The 16,983-nt window shown below is 39.0% G+C and overlaps 1 long non-coding RNA gene across 1 annotated transcript in view; it reads right to left on the bottom strand.

Moving 5' to 3' along the window:
- The window catches only part of LOC131576757 (uncharacterized), a 77,547-nt gene extending 67,728 nt beyond the window's left edge, over positions 1–9,819 (bottom strand). The window contains exon 1 of the long non-coding RNA XR_009277064.1: positions 9,694–9,819. This is a non-coding gene — a long non-coding RNA (uncharacterized LOC131576757). The remainder of the gene's footprint in view (positions 1–9,693) is intronic.
- Between the last annotated feature and the right edge of the window lie 7,164 nt (positions 9,820–16,983).

The following is a 16,983-nucleotide window of genomic DNA, read 5'->3' as shown; positions in this document are numbered from 1 at the left end:
GTATGACTGAGAAATGAGAGTCATATTTGGCCTGTGGCCTGTGTGACTTTGCACTCAATAAATTTGTAACTTAATGTCCCCAGAACTTCAGCTCCTGTAAATTCCCTAAGAAATTGTATTGCATTTTGGTTCTAGTCTTATTTTTTGCAAAACAGTTAGCTCACACCTTTAGAAAATCCCAATCATGATTAGTAACATCTTGAAAACACAAGCTGAAAAGGGAAATAACTGCATCATTACCCACTGGTCACCCCTTACTTTTAAAAGACATACTACCTCTTCTCCATCCCCTGTGTCACACAAATGCTAAGTACTGTCTTCAAATTCAAGTCAGGGAAGTTTCTGGCAGAAATGTTGAACCTGGAAAAGTCAGGGTTTGGTGAAATTCTGCCTTCTGAGGGGATTAGTAGTATGATTATGCTCTTAATTATCTTTCTCCCTCTCTTTTTTTTTTTTTTTTGGCCTAATTTCATGTTGCCATTTTTATTTCTGCTCTTACTTTTTTATGAATTCTAGTCTCCCCCTTTTTTATATATTTCAGGTGTCAACTTCTCTGTGCAAGACATTTTTTTCCTTGGCATAACTAGATCCCATTGTAATCATTAGGAGTTTCCTAATACTCATGAGATTACTGAGCCTCCTAGCAGTTCTGAAGCATGGTAAATTTCAGATGTGTTTGTAGCATGAAGCTGATCTGATGTTATCTAGTGTGCCATTATTATTGTAGCCTACAGACTATGGTTACCTGTCTCTACATGCAGGTGGTGATGAAGCAGTGAACAAAAGCTTTCTAAGTGAGGGAGGAGACATGGTACAATTTGAAATTGTTAACCATACAATATAACAAAGAGAAAGAGTAAGAGGTCTAAGTTTGAAAACAAAATATAAGGTTACAGTTTGAAAGGAAGGTAGCAAAGTATTGAATTACGTACAATAGAATTATTATTTTTTACGGGCTTGCTTAGTTTAACCCCATAATCCTATATGTGAGCTTTTCATTACAGCATATCCTTTTCAAAAAAGCAGTCAGAAGTGAAGGTGGGTAAAATTTGGAGGAGTTTATATGAAGAAAACTGCTCCTTATTCATATATAAAAGTAAAGAATTTGGTCTGATTTTGATATGAAATTATGTCTGTCAGAAAGTAGAGTGTTAGCAATGCTGTCACTATTTGCACTGTTAATGGATACAGCTCAGTTTTAGGGAAGGGATTTTACTGAAAAAATAATTTATCTCAGTTCTAATTAGAAAACTGTTTTTGTTTGTTTGTTTGTTTTTAAGCATAGTTCCAGAATTCCTATCTTATAGTGATGAAAGCCCTTATTTCTAAATTTTAGCTCTCTTTATTATGGAATCGGCATCTTCCTGTGTATCTTGGGCTGCTGTTAAAATGTCACTAAGCAAAGGAGTTCTATATGCAATCCTTTGATATTCCAGTAGATAGAATAGCCCGGACTTGGTCTCCTTTTGGTGTAAATATCCTTTGATGTGTACAACTCTTTAACTGAAAGTGAAAGAGTCCAGTGTTTCAACAGGGTGCATTTCTCATTTGCAGGAGGAGACCACAGCTGAGATGAACCACAGTATCCTTATTTACATGGTTTACCTTGTTTCTGCTTCCTCTAGGGCTCTTCTAGTCATGTTTTGAGCCGGCAGCAGGTGAGGAGGCGTGTGCTGCAGGAAATTCTGTGTTGATGGACCTCAAACTGCCACAGGGAGTTACTGTGAGGACCTGGGGGAACCATGATAAACCCTGTGATGGACCTAATTCTCCCTGTCCCACACTTCCTCTGGCTTCTTTAGATTATGGTTTAATGCTGTTGAGGTGTGCCTATGGATATATAATATGCTTTGCATAAGCGGGTGTGGTGTCATTTCCTCTGCCCAGCTTTGCTAATGCAAACTGACAAAATCCTTATTCCAGTCCTCTAAGAATCTCACTGGAAAAGAAACTGGAAATATATCTCCTTGAGCAGAGGGTCAAAGAGGCTCATGCAAGCCTGGAAAGGGAGATACTACAGTGGGATTTTTTTAGGTTTCCAGAAAGGACCACTTGCCTGAAGAGTGCAGTTATAGGTAATCATAGGAAAATTTAATACATCTGTTTCTAGGGTAGGTAGAAGAGTGATTATTCCCACATTGCCCACTTTGGAAGAGCAAATGGGTGAGTTTTTCCATTAATTTTTTCACTACACCACTGAGTAACACAGTGTCCAGCTACTTGAGTTGAATAACCAGCTAGATTTTATTTTTTTTTTTCCTTATAGAGCATACTTTGGAGAAAAGAAGAGTCCACTACAAAAATAGAAACAGTATAACTTACTTGTAAGTTATAAATTATTGTGGTCATCCTTTTAAGATAAATTTAATACAGAAATTTAACTTTGTTTGATTTTGCTTAAAAGTAAAGTAAAAAGTAAAGAAGATTTTATTTAAAAGTAGCAATTCAATATGGTTAGGAATAGGAGAGAGGGTAATTGAGGAGATGTAGGTGAGAAAGGAGTTACAAAAGTCTTTCTCTTTAGGTGAGCTCTAGGATAAAGTTCTTATATTCAACAAGAAACTGCCAACAATGTTAGTACTCAGCAACTTTCCCTCTTCCAAGAATTGCAGTAGATCCACTGATAATAGAATTTATGCTTGAGCACGCAGCACTGACTTAAGGTTAGTGCTTATGAATATATTAACGTTCCTTTCAAATTGTAAGGAACACAAAGGCTTTAAAAATAATGAAGTGTATTTAAAAGTCTACTGCTGGTTTTACATGTTAGGTTATTTTGTTATTTGGGGATTTTTATCTGCTGGATTTATGCTGTAGCACAGTTAATCGGCAGGCTGCACACCAAATGGCTGTTCCATGGAAAATCCCACAAGTCAGGTGCCACTGGGCCCTCCTTGCAGTTGTGGTCTTCCATTGCATGGCCGGAGTTTGGAAACTAAACTGAAGACTAAACTGATTAACTGAAAAAAGGACTGCTAAACAAAGAAAATAATGAGCTAGCTTTATTTTTTAAAAATAGTTTTATTTTGAAAAGAAAGATTGAAGCTGCTCTTTTTTCCTTTGTTATATGTGGTAATTGAAATGTAAAGGTTTGCCTTACAGAGAGACCTGTACCCAACACCAATGATTAGAAGCTCAAAGTTTAGCTTTCAACCTGAAACTGTTTTTGAGTCAGAAGAATAATAAAAATTCCTCTCATCTTCCTAGGGGAATGGATTTATTTTCTTCAAATGTTTTTTAGACAGCTGAATTTGTAACATCTAACGGTAAGCAACAACAACAAAATCTCGGATTAACTTTGAAAACTCATAATGTATATTTGATTGCTTCTAAGTAAACTGTAAGTAACTAAGTAAACTTATTGGTCTTCTTCCAGTTTGTAGAAATTATTTTGGAGGAGGGAAACTAAGTATTTTTTTGTACATGTCTCACACAGACAGGAAGACAGAACATGATTTGTTCACCTACACAGTCATGTGACATAGAGAGAACTGACAACTCTGTGATTATGATATTAACTGAAGTTGGAAGGGTGTAGCACAACATTTTGGGCCTTTCTGTTCTCTGTGAAGAGAATGATACTGATTTTCTTGTGCTTTGTTTTGCCACTTCAAATTATAAGGTCTCTGAAGTATGGGTTGATGCTGATTATGGACATATATTTTGAAGTATTCACTGGAGACCAGACACAAGCAGCACTTATAGGAGTTATTATGTACCAAATAATAAATAGTATTGATGGAAGAAATATGCTAAGAAGTGAAAAAAAATTCTACCTCTTCTGCTGTGAAGTAAATATTAAAAGAGCATATGTGGTCTTTGCTTTTCTCCCCATGGGTATTATGTATTCTCATAGCCTTCACTAACCATTTCAGAGCAGGACAGCTGACCTTCGAAAGTAAATACGATTAAAGCTGAACAAATCAGGTAATTACAATAAAAACATGACTTGACAAGCAGCCTCTGGACAGAATTACATTTCTATACACAGCCTTCTCATTCAATTAGGATGATTTGAAATGGTAAAAATATTTAATTTACTTTTTCTTGATATTTGTGGGACACTCCATTTCTAAGCTATATTTAAAAAGTTCTTTAGAAAGAAAAATTCATTAGAAAAGAAAAAATAGTTCAACTTAGGTATTGAGTTCTTGCATCTGTCACTCAAAGGGATGTTAACAAGGTGTTACCAGAGGTACCTGAACCCTTTTTTGACCCAAATCTCTTGTGATACAGGGTATCCCTCCCTAGCATGGCCTCCTTCCCTCTCCTACTCTTTTGCTCCTTACCTGTTTGCAGCTCAGTAATTAGCACAGCCACAGAGTCATGCAGAGAAGTGCATGTGCCAGTCTCCTGCCTCTCCCTTCTCCTTCTCTCATTTGGGAAAAGTGCAAGTAGCAGCCTCCCAGCTGTAAGGGAGCTCACAGAAAGATACTGTGGAAGGTGAAAAACAGAGATGGGAGAACATGTCCATGGAAAGAAGGGGACTCAAGACTAATGCTATGAATGCTGCTTTAGTATTACCATGTCATAGTATTGGCATCAGCACTTAGAATCATTGTCACCTGTCACTACTGCACTGCCCAAACTGCACTGTTGTTCCCAAAGCAAGGATGAGTTGCAAGGTACAGAAAAAAAGGTGATCAGAGAAATGGAATGAAGAATGTGTCATTGAAAACATTCAGGTCAATGGTGAGACACAAGGTCAGAGAGGAGAACCAACATACCCTGGATCTGAAGGACATCAATAAATTCCTATGGTCAAAGTAGATCTTATAGCATAAAAAAGTTTGGGTCAAATTCCTATAGAAACAACTTCTAAAAGCTCTTTAATCCCATTTAAACCAATCTGAGAAACACCCTATAAAGCACAGAATGCTCAGACATGCCATCAAGAAAGCACCATAATCGAGTTTAAATATATTAGATAGGTAACATGATCTGATGAAATCCCTGGTGCTACTTCCATGCCTAAAAGTTTCACGAGAGCAGGCACACGGTGGAACCAAGCTCCCCCCAAACAGGCAGGAAACCTGGAATGGTTTGGATGTGTCTGGCAAAAGGAGCTGCTTGTGCGGATTTACTTGGGCGCAGGTCACAGAGCAGTGTCTGCAGGGCTGTGTTTTTTAGCAGTGTCACTGCACCTTGGAGCCTAAGTGCCATTCTGTCCTGGGATACAAGTCATGGCACAAAGGTGCCTGAGCAAAGGAGATCCAAGCTGGCACATCAGGTGGGCACAGCTCCACCAACACGGATCCCACAGTGGCGTGGTGGTGCTGGCATGGCACAGCACCATCCTTGTCAGAGACACACGAGAGCCTGGCACTGTCTCAGCCATGCAAGCACAGTGCTACGGTGCTCTAGCTGGGCTGTCTCTGCTCCCAGCAGGAGCTCAGGTGCTGCTGGCCTGAGCATCTCTGCACCGTGTAAAAACATCTAGTCCCAAACCTAGAGCCTCGTTGTGCAGAGGGTTTGACAAACACAGCACAGAAAGATACCTTGCCGCAAGGAGTTTACAGTCTAAATAAAATGGAACCAGTGTAGACTGCACATTGCTCAGCGTATAAAGCAGTGCTTGTCACTTTTTCTGCCAGCAATGTGCCAGAAGTCAAGCTATTAAATTGCAGTTAGCAGATGGGCTAGGTACTCCCGTTGCTTTTGCAGAGTGCCACGCAGCGACCACAGCTCTTCATCATACACCTGACTCCATCAAAATCCATATTATGGTCCTAAAGAGTGATAGAATATCTCTAAGCTTGGTGAGTTATATGCCCCTCATTAATATACCCTTTATTTTCAGGGAGCTCCCATCTTCTGAAAGGGTGAAGATTACTTGAGGTTTTAATAAATGAACTGCTGCAAAGGAACATGTTGCCTTCCTCCTCCTAAAAAGATGCTATTTATATCAATAATACCATTGTGAGTGTTACTCCAAACCTCAGAACAGAACAGTGACAAGTTAACCAACCACTTTTGTAATAACATTTACTGCCCTTTATGAAGTTAACAAATCTATTTTTCAAATTTCAGTCATTTAGAATACAAAGGGAAAAGCCATTTTTTCATATGATAAAATGTAGCTGCTGCTGGAATCAAAGAGTCAACCACATTTTTTTCATTAATTTGATTATTCTGAAATGATTGATAAGATTAATTAAAACTGGTTTGATTCAGAGATCTTCAGAGGACCCATCTACACAACTCTTGCAATTTCCACTTGAATAAAAATGGAACAGCATCTATAGGGAGACAGATATACCCAGCATGCCTCTTTTCCACTCTAACTGTATGATAGTTATTATGCCTATTATTCTCCTTGTGAAGCCTCAGTCCATCAGGAATATTTTGAGACTCTTTTTAGTAGGATGTAGAAGGAAAAAAATACAAACCTCTGAGAGACAGAAAGGAAGAAAGAAGGAAAAGCAGGAAAAAAGAGAGGCAGGAAAGAGAGGGAAAGAGGAGAGAAAAAAATAAGCAAATAAAGGAGGAGAGAGAGAGAAGGAGAGAAAAACCGCAGAGCTTAAGTGTAATTTCAACCAATTAAAAAAGCTCAGCTAGTCTGCATTGAACCTTTAGGGGAATAGATAATTTCACCTCCCAGAACAAAATGCCTTAAAGACTTTCTTTAAAGCTGTGAATAAGCAGTAGTTTTTCACTCCTTCCCTCCCCTTTCTTGGTCTGTGATGTAGAGTTAAGGGTACCTAATAAATCAGTAGTATTTGAATAAACAAAACCAAGCTTGTATTACCAAATCAAGGCTAAAGTTTTCAATATTATTCACATAAAATACTATGATCAGCGAGGGCTTAATCCACTCTCTGGATCCACAGATGCTCTTTTTGAACGTGTCAATGAAAACCTCTAAGAAGGTATTTATTTTCCCATTTCATAATGTGCCCTGCTGTTGACTAGTCTAGCTGACCACCTTCTATATATAAAACATCCTGTGGAAGGGCATGAGTGACCCTGAGTTCCCACCACTCTTCCTTACATTTTTTTTGTCTCAATCTGCTCCCCGAGATGATACTTCTGTAACATCTCAGTAGAATCACATTATTTAAACTAGTTTCAGTAACCATCAAGAAAACATAATCAAACACATTTCTGTGTTGTATCATTGTTATGATAGGTAAGGACATGATCCAACCAAATTTTTGATAAAAAAAACCCCAAAAACCAAAAAAAACCAACAACCTCCAAACATTCAGCACAATGCTATTCACTAAATAAGCTTCAGAGGTCTTTGATATTAAATATGCATGTAGGTGTTTTACTGATTTTGGTCCAATATACTTAATGGGTATCACAGGGGAAAAGTGACTGTTTAAAGAAGTAAAAAGAAATATGTAGGAAACTTCAGGAGAATGAAGTAACACTATTGATTAAATAAAACAGTTCTTACTGTAACTGTATCTTATGCTGATAGTGCTAGCCATGAAAGATTGCAAGGCAATGAAAACATGTTCCTCATCCCAAATCAATGAGAAGTTTTGGCATTTACTTTATTTGGCCCAGATTTTTTTCCCTGGCTTTTTCTCATCTGTTCATGTGATTAGAGTAATGTGCAAGCATAACAGATGTACTTTACACCACCACAACATTATGGTGTAGTCAGAGTGCACATTAAATCTATCTTTTCAATACTGTGCAAGGAATTCCATATCTGCATGAGTCTACCTTTAGTAAGCGCCTGTATAATATAGGCCAACATTTGCATGTGAAAAGTCATCAAAAATCGGGAGGAAAAGTGCCTACCTCAGTAATTTTTAAATAACTCAGGCCATTAATTGGTAACCTTTGTTTCTCCTACTTGCACAGGCATAAATTAGTTTTATGGATTAAATATATTTGAACTTTTAAAAATGCTTTTATAGCTTAGAAAGCAAAATACTGTATTTGCCATCACACTGCAAAAACACTGGAAGATAGGTGTATATGTGTCTGGGAACTGATTAGGACTCTAATACCTTGATACAAATTGTTACTGGAAAAATCAACCTGGTTAATAACTGCAGAAACAGCCCAAAGGTTCATGGAAGAAAATACAACAATTAGGAAAATCAGTTTTCATAACAGAAAATTCAGCATGTTATTTGTATATAAAGGAAAGCTTTAGCAAAGCAACAGCCATCAGCCACCAGTTAAAACAGGGAATACGAGAAACCTTTAGTGTTATGATAAAGTTGTGACTTCTTTGAATAGCATAGATTTCATTACTACTTTGATGTCCTTACTTATGGAGCCCCAACATTAATATTTTAAGCTGGAGTAATCACAGGTAATTGTCCACTTTCCTGACAAGGGTGGTGTTAACAGATGCAAAGGGCATCTGTGGCACTTGGGACGTAGAACCAGGACTGACCTGTGGGGGAGTGTGGCTCTGTTGGGGAGGGACTTGTGTGCTGCACAGCTGAGGTTTTGCAGGAGCAAATTGTGGTTTAAAGCAAATTCTGGCTTTTGGTCTCTAGAAGTGACCGGAAGGGAAGAGGTGGGTTCTCAGGCAGTGGTTACTCAGCACTTGAAAGTTTCACATGGCACAATACAGTCCTGTGCTGGGAATACAGGGCTGTGCTGGCCTTGGAACGCCTCCAAATGGCATCATCATTCACTACATACCAGGACTGGTATGAAGTAAATAATATCACAGCAAAAAGGGGTCAGATATAGACCTTATGAGAGTTGCTGCTAGTGCTTGCTACAGAATCTTCTAGAGGGAGCTCTCACTACTGCTGAAGAGAGGGTTTTCTGAACTCCCAAACCTTTACCCTAATCTTGCAGTTGAAAACCAACTGGCCAACAAGTGGCTGGTTACCTTTGTTTGTCTTGTGCTCTACAGCCATTTCCAATTTGACTTTTCAAGCAGAATAAGAGAAGGTGTTATAAGTCCAAACCGTTAAACCATTAGTGTTTTGCATAATTGCATGACTCCAGGAGATGGAGCCTTAACAATACCATTTCTGGAGGCATCTGTACTAACTTCTGCCTCTCTCACTATGCTTGGTTTGAAACTGGCAGTATCTTTGTTGCTGGACTCTCTTCTGCCTGGGGAAGCCAAAGATTTATTTTTTTTTACAGCACTGAACAGTTAGACATCTTCCCAGATCAAGGAGCACCATGTGGTCAGAACTGAAAGTATTTCCCAGCTTGACTGCCTTGCACAGTAGTTTCACAGGCATATTTTGATTTTCCCAGTATGGATCTCCTGCCCTGAATGGGTGCTCAACGAATTTCAGAGGACATCTAAATATCTGCTTCAGCTCCAGACTGGAGAGAAATTAGACAGAGAAACTTCTCAGTGGTGTCAATATTATGGAGACCAGGAGCCTAATAATTGTCTCTTAGCAAACAATTTCAAGTCTGCAGTGGTGGGTCCCACCATAGTGAACAAAGATCTCCTGCTTCCCTTAACCAGAGCATGTCTCAGTACTCTTTCAACTTGGGCACTTTGGCTTCAGCTGCTAAAGCAAGGAACCAGGATCTGTGCTGCTCCCTCACTGCAACACAGTTGCTTGAGCTTATAATTTTTCACCAGCTTTGTTAAGGCTCTGGATCACAGTTCACCTCTTCACAGATGCTGTGGAACATGTAACATAACGGCTTCTCTAAGGGCTTTTATGCCATTAGTCCATGCTTTAGGAGAAAAGCTAAATGGAGCTAAAGGAAATAGTGATATAAGTATATGCCTTCACTTACCTAAGTTTTTTTCCCCATTCTTCAACATTCATCTGAGTCCTTTTAGGTTTTCAGGATCTTGCCTTTCCCCTTGCATATAGACTGGTATTATTTTCTCTTAAGCACTGGGCATCCCATTTATTCCGGCAGCCACTGAGGTTGCAGGGCATTTCTGCTTCCCAATAAATGAGATGACAAAAGACCTTGAGACCTTTTCCACTGTAATCACCAGATTTCTTTGTTAGATAGTCAGTTACTCAGTTACCAGCTCATGAGAGCAGGTGATTTTTCTGGTTGGCAGCCAGCTCCTCACCTCTGACTAACTTTAGGTGAAGAGATCATAGAGGGTCAACAACTTTCTGTTGTTACCTCTATCTTCATCATGTGAAATCCCAGTCCAATGAGGAGGTAAAAAGGGTGTCTAATCAACCCATTCCTAGTGGATGGTTTGATTAAAAAAAAAAAAAAAAAAAAGTCCACAATTATTGAATCTATATTCACCACATCAAAGAGTGAAATATTATTTTTACAGTGAGGGATTCTTCCAGCTGTTGTAGAGGTCCTATTCATACACCACTAGGATGACAAGTTTATTCAGATGAACATTTTTACCTGTTTGGACATGTTTTTATTTTGATGCAGCAGAAGGCTGATAGAGCCTTTCATCAGTCAGACTGAATCAATCCACCAAATATTGGTGCATGACTAGCAAGTGAAATCTATCCTTAGTCTATCTGTCTTTCATTCCTCCCTATCTTCAAAGTCATACTCTTCTAGAGACTGATTAATGCAGAGGCTGACAGTGGTACTCTTGCTTTGATTACTTTGTGACAGAGTATCCAAAAGTATTTCTTGGCTTGTTCTAGCACTTACTTTCCTTTGCTTCGTGGCTCAGCAACAAACATGCACACTATTGCTAATTAATATGTTTGAAATTCTATCCTGGCCCACAGCACTGAAAAAAAAATCTCAGAAGTCTTTGACTGCAGTAGCTATTAATCAGCCCTAAGCCTCTGCATTTGTCCTAATTCAAAGCATTTGTTTCACAACATATTTTCTGCATACCACACCAGTGTTGATCAAAATAGGTTTCAAAATCCTTGTTTATTTTACTTTACAGCATGTCAGCCTGGGAAGTTAGACAAAAAAGAAAAATTAAAAAAAAAAAAAAAAAAAAGAAAAAAAGGCTGTTTATATGTCTCATGCTGGGGAATTTCAGACTCCAGCAGGGTTCAATAGAGTGTGTGTCACCATCACAGAGCGTGCTAAGGAGGCACACTGAGTGGGAGATGGTGATGAGAGAGAAGGAGCAGAAGAAGTCTGTGTTTGGCAGCAGAGAAGACATAAAGGAAAACACACAACAATCTTTTCTGAGAAGCCTCTTTCATGCTGTACAATGGATGCGTTTTTTTATTGGCCTGCATTGTCCATCCTGCTCCATAAAGGGAAGTTTTCTTGCCACAAAACTCAACCCTACCACTCACAGAAGGTGTCAGTTCCACAGAAGCTCTGCTGTGTGACCTCTGGAGAGCTCAGGAAAGACACTAGGGTAGTCTCTAAACTGCTATGCTGCCTGAAGTATGGGGAGAAGCAAATTAATAAGCTATTCTCTTCCAGCTCTCTAGTAATTCTCTTAGAAAAATGAATAAAACAACCATGATGCAGGTATGGCCACCCCAATACTCCTGACATATTAAGAGGGGGATCTGGGAAGCATCTCTTTAAAATTTTGCAACCAGAGTAAAGGGATTTTTGAGACACTTTCTTTGCCTCAGATCTCTTCCACACACATTGACTCTCTGGATAGAGGCTAAAACATTGCTGTGAGCAATGACTTATCCCTTCCTTTTCTACACTTCATAAGAATAATTTTTGGCCCTGCAATTAATTTGATTTATTAAGATAACAGGTGTTTTTACAGTATACTGACATTCCACAGGGTCTTCTAGCTCTGACACTCATCCTACAATAATACTGTCAAAATAATACAGTAATACCTTCTAAAAGAGAGTATATTTTTAAGGAAAAAGTACCTACCTATTTCCAGGAAAGTGGAACTGTGTAACTGTGAGAGAAATACGACTGCAGCTGAAGCTGCAGCTGAGGTTCCTCTGCCCAATATTTGAAGGAGATTCACAGAGAAGATAGGGAAAAAATAGTCGTAACTTCACTTGAATAAAAGCTAGAAGCTGTTAAAAGCACATATGCCAAATAGGTAGCAGATTAAATAAATAAATAACACACACACCCCAAACCTGAACCAACTAAACAAAAAAAAAAACAAAAACAAAAACAAAAACAAAAACAAAAACAAACAAAAAAAACCCCCACCACTAAACTCCCCCACGAAGAAGAAAGGAAGAAGCTTAAATCCAACTCCAGTTTTTCCCACTATGTCTTTGCAGTTTCTATGTTTGGCTTGCTATGACTCACTGTCCAGCAGCTAAACCTGCCTGATGTTTTGGGAAAGCCTTCCCATCACCTCTGAGGCAGCTGCTCCCATCTGTCACACGGGTCTCCTGCTCCTCTGAGCAACATCAGCACCTCACTTGAGCCTTTTCCACTGCCCACCCAGAGCTCATCTGACCTATTCTTGCAATATATAACTTCATACAGATAAATCCCCTTCACAGCAATGTGATATTGCCAGCTTTCTAAGCAGTGCTTTCACCTCACCTTCTCTATGCAAAATTTTTGTGACTTAAATGGCAGGAAATGTTACTGATTTGGCTGATTTCTCCTCCCCTCCTGTGGGAGCATTCAAGGACAGAGCACTTATTGGAGGCTGGACAAAACAGTCTTATCTATAGCACATCGCTGCTTAAAAGCAAATATTATTTCTAGTTTCTGATTCTCTTTATCCCTAAGGTAAGTTTAACTCTCATTTAGTTTAGGCATTTAGTTTGCCTTTGCTTTCTTCCATCCTTGAAGTGCCTAAAAGAAAAACATAATGCTGTGTCCCTGTTCCCTCTTGGTGTGGAAAGATTTCTGCATTTTTATCAAAAAGAAAAATAGAAATAAAAAACTGGGTGGTTTTTTGTTTGGTTTTTTTTTTTTAATAGGATTTGCAATTTCCTTTCATTGTACTGGAAGACTCAAACTAACAGGGACACTAACAGGGGTATCATAATAAGGAAAAATGAGCTTCCTGAGGCTCAAGCTACACTTGCAATGCCACTGTTTTTAACCTTGCTGCCATTTTTTTTTCCCCATACTGAAATGTCCTGCTGGAGTTTGAACACAGCTTCCATTTCTACTTAAACAGCTGATTCACTAACATTTTCATCTTAAAACTTTTCAGGTTCCTTGCAGGAGAAAGAAGAGTTTTATGCCTCTGTATCCACTGTCATTATATTACAATTCCAGAGCCATGCTTTAGAAAAGCCTACCAGTCAAACAGGATATTGGATTCTCATTTCTGACAAGCACAGTTGAAAGGGGTGGGAGGAGAGGTGTGATTGGGAAAAAGAAGTGGGGAGGAAAACAAAAATATATTTGAACTTGTGTCTCCCAATGATAAAGGTGTACAATTATTAGATTTTAAGGAGATATTCTGGGACAAAGAAGGAAGGAGAGTAAGGGTAAGTGAGATCTATATGTTTTTCTTTTTGAGCGTTACTCAATGTATAGATGCAATGTACTTATGCACATCCAGGATTAATGTGACCACAGTAATGATCAGTACTTAATTCTTACACAGAATATTTTTCACCATAGCAGTAGATCAGACAGAAAAATGCAAAATTTGGTAAACAAGTCTCTTAACCTAGTCATAGAAAACGTATTTTTTTGGTGAGGCAGCAAATGTAGTCCAGATTTCCTAATTTTCCAGATCAGTATGTGTACCTATAGACCATTAAGCACCACAAAAATCAATGAACTACATGTTGTATTACAACAGTGGGGGTGTCTTACAGCTTGTCCTTGAAAGATGTTTGTATTGACAGCAAACAGCCCAAAAGACAAAGCCTGCACCATGACAATTCCACAAAATCACTTAAAAATCCAAAAAGAGTAACAATCCTCAGGGCTTCAAACCTTCCAAATTAAGGAATTGAAATCCCTATAAAATATCTAACCCTGGAGGCTTTTTACTGTAGAATTATCACTGGTAAATATATAGATTATTTAATTAATCCACTTGGTTTTAAGTTGTCTGCTCTTTTATTTTCCTTCTGTGGCTCACTTTGGTGGTTTGAGCCCCCTGGCACCTTTAGATATTACTGAGAGGTGTCTGGTAGAAAGGATCAGAAGTTCACAGGCACAGGTGCATGTGGTATAAGGGACCTCATCCTGATGTCTCAGTCCCATTTCCACTCAACACTTGCCCCTTGGATGCAGTCTGAAGTTCAAAGGCACACCCAAAGTGGCACCCCAATGGTGCAGTCTTGCCGGCTTTGCTTTTAATGAGATCAGGGTTTCACTAGGCTCTGGAGTCTGTGATTCAAATGCTCTCCTCACTGTTCAGTTAATGGGATCAGAGTAGCTCCATCTGTAATGTGCGGGTTGTCTCCTGGGTAATCTGCCTCAAGGAGATGAATTGAGAAGCTTACACCTTTAAATATGATGCAGTCAAGGAGAATTATAATTATTGCATGTATTAACACTGTGTACAAGGCCCAGATTACATGGTACAGAAAATATGAAATAAAATGGAATATTGCAATAACAAATAGTCAGGGAAAAAAACCCTCGTTTATTGGGCATTATCTATGCTGTTGGAAAACTTTGCTGTAGAGAAAAGAAACAGGAGATCCATTCTCCCTGAAACTACTGGAAGTCCTCTAGGGCCGTGAGGCATATCATTGTACTTAGCTTGTATGTGTGAGTTGGAAAGAACTCCATCAGCTTATCCTGTCATTTCTTCTTCCTTGGGATCAGTCTTTTTACTAACTTTAAGATCAGAGAGCAACTTTTAGCTCTTTTGCTGTCCAGCCTGGTTCATTCATCTAAGCACAGTTTAGTTAAAATGGTCATTTTCTCAGAGGAATTGTTTCCAAAAGGCATCCAAGCATTCACTGTATTGGTAAGAGAAAGAAAGAGGCTGAATGATTTTAGGAAGTCATCACTAAAGCTCACTATAGGACCTGAGTGCCTGGTTTATTATTCTCTTACAGGGAAGTATGCATACAAATCCCAAAGCTTTTGAAAAACATAGCCCAAAGGCTTGACTTGTCAGTCTTAGCCTAAAGGAATATATGTGTCATCAGTTACAAATACAGTTGTTGACATTTAGCTATCAAACTACTTGATTTGCATGTATAAAGATTATTTCAACCTATAAATATTGGATCTCCTGGTGTTGCCCAAATTGAATACTGAGCACAATACCTCTCATACAAGATCAGGCTCTGATACCTGAAAGAGTCTTCAGGAAAATGAGCATTTGCCTACTTAAAGTTGAAATCAAAGACACTGGAAGTTGAAGATAAATATCTTTTAAAATATGGGTCTTAGTCCTATTTATTTGGCCCAATAAGTGTTGTTATCTGTCAGCACTGATTTTAACTGCTTCTTTCACCACTAAGGTGTCTAAATTCAGCACCACATAAGAGACCGAGTCCTCATCAAAGAAAATTTCTTCCTATTACAAGCAGTTTAAAAATCATTGTAATTTCCATGGTAATGAAACTTCTACTGGCCATACACCTTCCCAGCTAATTCATTCTTCTATATGAATTAAAATATAGCAACAGGAATTTGTATTTCTCTGCTTCTGAAATCTGCTCCGAAGAGCAGAAACACCATGCTGTACTGCAGGTTTTTTTTCATTGCTTTTTATTGAGGGCTTCCTTCATTCTGCATGAAATAATATTTTTTAACCTCTTACATCCTACCACACAAATGCCCAAGTCACATAACAAGCACCTGAAATTACCTAAACCCTTTCCAGTTATTCTAGTTTCAAATATTTTACTGAGGATCACAAACAAGCACATAAGGGACCAGCTTCAGGAAAGACTTGCATTTGCAGTGAACTTGAACTGTGCAGTTTCATTGACATCACAGGGACAAGAGTGGAATACATCAAGTGTGGATGAAAGTTGCAGCTGTAATGCATCTGGTTTTGGAAGTTACAGGCTCCATGTTTGTGAGAAGAGTCTAACAACTGCACTTTCAGACACAGACCTGTATGAAATTTTAAAAGCCTGCAGAGGAGGTGGGATGCTGGGTTAAAGATATTGATATGGAAGTAATTAGATAGCAGACAATATGCAAAGTAGAGAAAATAGAGGAATGAGAGCTTTTAAGAAAGTTAAATGATTGCTCAAGTCTCTCCTCCCCTTACCATTCCTGACCTCCCTTAAGTTAAGGCAGGCACGATGAAAGATCTACACACTTTCTTCTTCTAATAATTTCCTCAGTAATCAAGGAGCGGAAGTTGTTAAGTGCAGTATGATCAGTTGGAAGAGGTTTGCTCCAACACTTGGCTCTTGTGCCAAGGATATAAAGCTGTCTAATAGGAAGTCCTCCACACATGAGCAGGGAGTAGAGCTGAAGTAGCAATCAGCAGCTGGTCAAGGCTATCTGAGCACACAGAGCAGCTGAACAAGCAGGAATTTCAGCAAGTGTTTCCTGAGCTGTTTTAGACTAGCCCATGCATCTGATCCTGCCAGCCCTGATAGTAGGTCTACTCTGGACAAAATCCTGCAACTGCTTGCAAGGCTATACAAGGACCACAATGCAGGCAGGTTGGGAGACAGAATAAACAAGTGTCTAAAGAAAAAGAGGTGATTTTGGTAAGACCTGCATACTAGGAAATGGAACGGATTACTTGGTGGAATAGAAAGCTAAGGAAATGTGATCTCTCTTGCTCATTCTGCCATGTTCTTCTACCTCCCACCACGAGTAAGCAACATGTGGGTGGATAAGTGGATCCTCTGGCTTGGTTTAATGCCAGCAATGAGAACATTTGTGAAGCAAAGCCAAGCATGCTGGCAAACATCCATCGATCATTCTTTCCTTCATTAAAGTCCTCTCACCTTGTGAGAAGAAATTGATTACGCTACCATAGACACGCTTCCTCCAGCACTTCAAAGCCTGCAGAGGTGGAAGCTGGATTTGGGCCATAGTGCCTGGAGCCTTCAAGAGTTAATTAAACATAATAGTAACCTATATATTTACAGGTCCCTTTTTGATGACAGCAACAGAATAGAGGTTAACCCCACTTTTCAGGTTCTCCCTCAGGATTTGTTTGAACTTTGCTCTTCTTCTACCTCTCCATCAAGCATGAACTGAGTTCTGCAAGTCAGAGAGAAATGAGTGCTGAATCTCCAGCTGCAGACATGAACCACAGGGGTGGAAAGACTG

This window comes from Poecile atricapillus, chromosome 2, assembly GCF_030490865.1.
Source record: "Poecile atricapillus isolate bPoeAtr1 chromosome 2, bPoeAtr1.hap1, whole genome shotgun sequence".
Lineage (NCBI taxonomy): Eukaryota > Metazoa > Chordata > Aves > Passeriformes > Paridae > Poecile > Poecile atricapillus.
Note: the sequence above shows the minus strand (reverse complement) of the source record. Positions and strands in the feature narration are given on the sequence as shown.